The sequence below is a fragment of the Prenolepis imparis genome, unplaced genomic scaffold (assembly GCF_030444845.1).
Source record: "Prenolepis imparis isolate NDT839.2.m4 unplaced genomic scaffold, iyPreImpa1.0 SCAF_113, whole genome shotgun sequence".
Taxonomy (NCBI): Eukaryota; Metazoa; Arthropoda; class Insecta; order Hymenoptera; family Formicidae; genus Prenolepis; species Prenolepis imparis.
This window is the reverse complement of record NW_028141271.1, coordinates 61,384-69,651: the sequence shown is the minus strand read 5'-3', so window position 1 is coordinate 69,651 and position 8,268 is coordinate 61,384. Positions and strand designations below refer to the sequence as shown.

The 8,268-nt window shown below is 25.0% G+C and overlaps 1 pseudogene; it reads right to left on the bottom strand.

Annotated features, from left to right (window-relative positions):
- Positions 1 to 3,388: 3,388 nt before the first annotated feature.
- Positions 3,389 to 7,185, bottom strand: LOC145947652 (tubulin gamma-2 chain pseudogene; annotated as a pseudogene).
- Positions 7,186 to 8,268: the final 1,083 nt, after the last annotated feature.

Sequence of the window (8,268 nt, the reverse complement as noted above, 5' to 3'; positions counted from 1 at the left end):
CATAATCATAAATGTACATACATATTCATATATATGCATAATCATAAATGTACATACATATTCATATATATGCATAAACATAAATGTACATACATATTCATATATATGCATAAACATTAATGTACATACATATTCATATATATGCATAAACATAAATGTACACACATATTCATATATATGCATAAATGTACATACATATTCATATATATGCATAAACATAAATGTACATACATATTCATATATATGCATAAACATAAATGTACATACATATTCATATATATGCATAATCATAAATGTACATACATATTCATATATATGCATAATCATAAATGTACATACATATTCATATATATGCATAAACATAAAGGTACATACATATTCATATATATGCATAAACATAAATGTACATACATATTCATATATATGCATAATCATAAATGTACATACATATTCATATATATGCATAAACATAAATGTACATACATATTCATATATATGCATAAACATATAAATGTACATACATATTCATATATATGCATAAACATAAATGTACACACATATTCATATATATGCATAAACATAAATGTACATACATATTCATATATATGCATAAACATAAATGTACATACATATTCATATATATGCATAAACATAAATGTACACACATATTCATATATATGCATAAATGTACATACATATTCATATATATGCATAAACATAAATGTACATACATATTCATATATATGCATAATCATAAATGTACATACATATTCATATATATGCATAATCATAAATGTACATACATATTCATATATATGCATAAACATAAAGGTACATACATATTCATATATATGCATAAACATAAATGTACATACATATTCATATATATGCATAATCATAAATGTACATACATATTCATATATATGCATAAACATAAATGTACATACATATTCATATATATGCATAAACATATAAATGTACATACATATTCATATATATGCATAAACATAAATGTATATACATATTCATATATATGCATAAACATAAATGTACACACATATTCATATATATGCATAAACATAAATGTACATACATATTCATATATATGCATAAACATAAATGTACATACATATTCATATATATGCATAAACATAAATGTACATACATATTCATATATATGCATAAATGTACATACATATTCATATATATCCATAAACATAAATGTACATACATATTCATATATATGCATAAACATAAATGTACATACACATTCATATATATGCATAAACATAAATGTACATACATATTCATATATATGCATAATTATAAATGTACATACATATTCCAGATGCGTACTACCTTTGAATATGGAAAATTCATAATAGTATGAATAACCCTGGGCTCTAAATCTAATAACACAGCTCGTGGTACGTAATGCTCATCATCTGCTTGATAAAAAAAGGCATCCTTTCTATCCGTTCCCTCTATTGCATAATCTTCCAAGATTCCTTCTGGGCTGATTCCATGCTCTGTGCATAATCTCTTCCAAAACTCAAATCCAACTATAAATAAAATGTATAAAAATATATAAATTTTATTCTATGAAAGAAAATATATAGGTTTTATTACATTTATTATCTCGCACTATTATTATTAGAATATTACTAGAATATTACAAAGCACGCGTTACATTTGTTTCTTTATGGTATTATTTAAATAAATTGCAATTAAAAATCCCAAACTTAGAAGAAAGAAATGTTTTTGTCAATGCATAAAAGTAAAATTATATACTGATAAATATAAATATGCACATTCTATTTTTAATTTACGAATTTATCACATAAAATTTTGCATTACTATAAGGTTCCACTGATCTCTTTGTAAAACATATTCTTCTAACTCAAATACATAAAACAGAACATAAACATAAATGTACATACATATTCATATATATGCATAAACATAAATGTACATACATATTCATATATATGCATAAACATAAATGTACATACATATTCATATATATGCATAAATATACATACATATTCATATATATGCATAAACATAAATGTACATACATATTCATATATATGCATAAACATATAAATGTACATACATATTCATATATATGCATAAACATAAATGTATATACATATTCATATATATGCATAAACATAAATGTACATACATATTCATATATATGCATAAACATAAATGTACATACATATTCATATATATGCATAAACATAAATGTACATACATATTCATATATATGCATAAATGTACATACATATTCATATATATCCATAAACATAAATGTACATACATATTCATATATATGCATAAACATAAATGTACATACACATTCATATATATGCATAAACATAAATGTACATACATATTCATATATATGCATAATTATAAATGTACATATTCCAGATGCGTACTACCTTTGAATATGGAAAATTCATAATAGTATGAATAACCCTGGGCTCTAAATCTAATAACACAGCTCGTGGTACGTAATGCTCATCATCTGCTTGATAAAAAAAGGCATCCTTTCTATCCGTTCCCTCTATTGCATAATCTTCCAAGATTCCTTCTGGGCTGATTCCATGCTCTGTGCATAATCTCTTCCAAAACTCAAATCCAACTATAAATAAAATGTATAAAAATATATAAATTTTATTCTATGAAAGAAAATATATAGGTTTTATTACATTTATTATCTCGCACTATTATTATTAGAATATTACTAGAATATTACAAAGCACGCGTTACATTTGTTTCTTTATGGTATTATTTAAATAAATTGCAATTAAAAATCCCAACCTTAGAAGAAAGAAATGTTTTTGTCAATGCATAAAAGTAAAATTATATACTGATAAATATAAATATGCACATTCTATTTTTAATTTACGAATTTATCACATAAAATTTTGCATTACTATAAGGTTCCACTGATCTCTTTGTAAAACATATTCTTCTAACTCAAATACATAAAACAGAACATAAACTTAAATGTACATACATATTCATATATATGCATAAACATAAATGTACATACATATTCATATATATGCATAAACATAAATGTACATACATATTCATATATATGCATAAACATAAATGTACATACATATTCATATATATGCATAAACATAAATGTACATACATATTCATATATATGCATAATCATAAATGTACATACATATTCATATATATGCATAAACATAAAGGTACATATATATTCATATATATGCATAAACATAAATGTACATACATATTCATATATATGCATAATTATAAATGTACATACATATTCCAGATGCGTACTACCTTTGAATGTGGAAAATTCATAATAGTATGAATAACCCTGGGCTCTAAATCTAATAACACAGCTCGTGGTACGTAATGCTCATCATCTGCTTGATAAAAAAAGACATCCTTTCTATCCGTTCCCTCTATTGCATAATCTTCCAAGATTCCTTCTGGGCTGATTCCATGCTCTGTGCATAATCTCTTCCAAAACTCAAATCCAACTATAAATAAAATGTATAAAATTATATAAATTTTATTCTAAGAAAGAAAATATATAGGTTTTATTACAAATTATAATAAAAGAGAAATTTTAAGTTTGTAAAATTGAGGCATAATGTAAAAAAAAAAGACGATAAAGATATTCGTTATTTTCATATTTGCAAGTGTTTGGAAATATCGTAGCATTTGTATCAAAAAATTATAAAACGTATGAAAAGGATTTATATTATATGAGACAAAATAACATGTAATACTTTGATTGCCACATTGGCCAAGCTGCAAAGTTATCACCTCGCTTGGCATTTTAATGTTCTAACAATTCAAATATAAATCACTTTATTTTCTTGATACGAAAAAACCACACACAACTGTATAGGCTGCTTTCAGCAGAGGAAATGGCTCAGTGAGTGCTTTACGTTATGCTTTCAGCGGTTTACTGTTTCTGCTGATCATGAGTGTTATTGTTTTTTTCTTTTGACCTTTTAAAGTAAATACTTTCAGTCTGTACAGACTATCTCGCACTTTTATTATTAGAATATTACTAGAATATTATAAAGCACGCGTTACATTTGTTTCTTTATGGTATTATTTAAATAAATTGCAATTAAAAATCCCAAACTTAGAAGAAAGAAATGTTTTTGTCAATGCATAAAAGTAAAATGATATACTGATAAATATAAATATGCACATTCTATTTTTAATTTACGAATTTATCACATAAAATTTTGCATTACTATAAGGTTCCACTGATCTCTTTGTAAAACATATTCTTCTAACTCAAATACATAAAACAGAACATAAACATAAATGTACATACATATTCATATATGCATATTCATAAATGTACATACATATTCATATATATGCATAATTATAAATGTACATACATATTCCAGATGCGTACTACCTTTGAATATGGAAAATTCATAATGGTATGAATAACCCTGGGCTCTAAATCTAATAACACAGCTCGTGGTACGTAATGCTCATCATCTGCTTGATAAAAAAAGGCATCCTTTCTATCCGTTCCCTCTATTGCATAATCTTCCAAGATTCCTTCTGGGCTGATTCCATGCTCTGTGCATAATCTCTTCCAAAACTCAAATCCAACTATAAATAAAATGTATAAAAATATATAAATTTTATTCTATGAAAGAAAATATATAGGTTTTATTACATTTATTATCTCGCACTATTATTATTAGAATATTACTAGAATATTACAAAGCACGCGTTACATTTGTTTCTTTATGGTATTATTTAAATAAATTGCAATTAAAAATCCCAAACTTAGAAGAAAGAAATGTTTTTGTCAATGCATAAAAGTAAAATTATATACTGATAAATATGCACATTCTATTTTTAATTTACGAATTTATCACATAAAATTTTGCATTACTATAAGGTTCCACTGATCTCTTTGTAAAACATATTCTTCTAACTCAAATACATAAAACAGAACATAAACATAAATGTACATACATATTCATATATGCATAATCATAAATGTACATACATATTCATATATATGCATAATTATAAATGTACATACATATTCATATATATGCATAAACATAAATGTACATACATATTCATATATATGCATAAACATAAATGTACATACACATTCATATATATGCATAAACATAAATGTACATACATATTCATATATATGCATAAACATTAATGTACATACATATTCATATATATGCATAATTATAAATGTACATACATATTCCAGATGCGTACTACCTTTGAATATGGAAAATTCATAATAGTATGAATAACCCTGGGCTCTAAATCTAATAACACAGCTCGTGGTACGTAATGCTCATCATCTGCTTGATAAAAAAAGGCATCCTTTCTATCCGTTCCCTCTATTGCATAATCTTCCAAGATTCCTTCTGGGCTGATTCCATGCTCTGTGCATAATCTCTTCCAAAACTCAAATCCAACTATAAATAAAATGTATAAAAATATATAAATTTTATTCTATGAAAGAAAATATATAGGTTTTATTACATTTATTATCTCGCACTATTATTATTAGAATATTACTAGAATATTACAAAGCACGCGTTACATTTGTTTCTTTATGGTATTATTTAAATAAATTGCAATTAAAAATCCCAAACTTAGAAGAAAGAAATGCTTTTGTCAATGCATAAAAGTAAAATTATATACTGATAAATATAAATATGCACATTCTATTTTTAATTTACGAATTCATCACATAAAATTTTGCATTACTATAAGGTTCCACTGATCTCTTTGTAAAACATATTCTTCTAACTCAAATACATAAAACAGAACATAAACATAAATGTACATACATATTCATATATATGCATAAACATAAATGTACATACATATTCATATATATGCATAAACATAAATGTACATACATATTCATATATATGCATAAACATAAATGTACATACATATTCATATATATGCATAATCATAAATGTACATATATACATATTCATATATATGCATAAACATAAAGGTACATACATATTCATATATATGCATAATTATAAATGTACATACATATTCCAGATGCGTACTATCTTTGAATATGGAAAATTCATAATAGTATGAATAACCCTGGGCTCTAAATCTAATAACACAGCTCGTGGTACGTAATGCTCATCATCTGCTTGATAAAAAAAGGCATCCTTTCTATCCGTTCCCTCTATTGCATAATCTTCCAAGATTCCTTCTGGGCTGATTCCATGCTCTGTGCATAATCTCTTCCAAAACTCAAATCCAACTATAAATAAAATGTATAAAAATATATAAATTTTATTCTATGAAAGAAAATATATAGGTTTTATTACCTCGCACTATTATTATTAGAATATTACTAGAATATTACAAAGCACGCGTTACATTTGTTTCTTTATGGTATTATTTAAATAAATTGCAATTAAAAATCCCAAACTTAGAAGAAAGAAATGTTTTTGTCAATGCATAAAAGTAAAATTATATACTGATAAATATGCACATTCTATTTTTAATTTACGAATTTATCACATAAAATTTTGCATTACTATAAGGTTCCACTGATCTCTTTGTAAAACATATTCTTATATATGCATAATCATAAATGTACATACATATTCCAGATGCGTACTACCTTTGAATATGGAAAATTCATAATAGTATGAATAACCCTGGGCTCTAAATCTAATAACACAGCTCGTGGTACGTAATGCTCATCATCTGCTTGATAAAAAAAGACATCCTTTCTATCCGTTCCCTCTATTGCATAATCTACCAAGATTCCTTCTGGGCTGATTCCATGCTCTGTGCATAATCTCTTCCAAAACTCAAATCCAACTATAAATAAAATGTATAAAAATATATAAATTTTATTCTAAGGAAGAAAATATATAGGTTTTATTACAAATTATAATAAAAGAGAAATTTTAAGTTTGTAAAATTGAGGCATAATGTAAAAAAAAAGACGATAAAGATATTCGTTATTTTCATATTTGCAAGTGTTTGGAAATATCGTAGCATTTGTATCAAAAAATTATAAAACGTATGAAAAGGATTTATATTATATGAGACAAAATAACATGTAATACTTTGATTGCCACATTGGCCAAGCTGCAAAGTTATCACCTCGCTTGGCATTTTAACGTTCTAACAATTCAAATATAAATCACTTTATTCTCTTGATACGAAAAAACCACACACAACTGTATAGGCTGCTTTCAGCAGAGGAAATGGCTCAGTGAGTGCTTTACGTTATGCTTTCAACGGTTTACTGTTTCTGCTGATCATGAGTGTTATTGTTTTTTTCTTTTGACCTTTTAAAGTAAATGCTTTCAGTCTGTACAGACTATCTCGCACTTTTATTATTAGAATATTACAAAGCACGCGTTACATTTGTTTCTTTATGGTATTATTTAAATAAATGTACATACATATTCATATACATGCATAAACATAAATGTACATACATATTCATATATATGCATAATCATAAATGTACATACATATTCATATATATGCATAATCATAAATGTACATACATATTCATATATATGCATAAACATAAATGTACATACATATTCATATATATGCATAAACATAAATGTACATACATATTCATATATATGCATAAACATAAATGTACATACATATTCATATATATGCATAATCATAAATGTACATACATATTCATATATATGCATAAACATAAATGTACATACATATTCATATATATGCATAAACATAAATGTACATACATATTCATATATATGCATAAACATAAATGTACATACATATTCATCTATATGCATAATCATAAATGTACATACACATTCATATATATGCATAAACATAAATGTACATACATATTCATATATATGCATAATCATAAATGTACATACATATTCCAGATGCGTACTACCTTTGAATATGGAAAATTCATAATAGTATGAATAACCCTGGGCTCTAAATCTAATAACACAGCTCGTGGTACGTAATGCTCATCATCTGCTTGATAAAAAAACATCCTTTCTATCCGTTCCCTCTGTTGCATAATCTTCCAAGATTCCTTCTGGGCTGATTCCATGCTCTGTGCATAATCTCTTCCAAAACTCAAATCCAACTATAAATAAAATGTATAAAAATATATAAATTTTATTCTAAGAAAGAAAATATATAGGTTTTATTACAAATTATAATAAAAGAGAAATTTTAAGTTTGTAA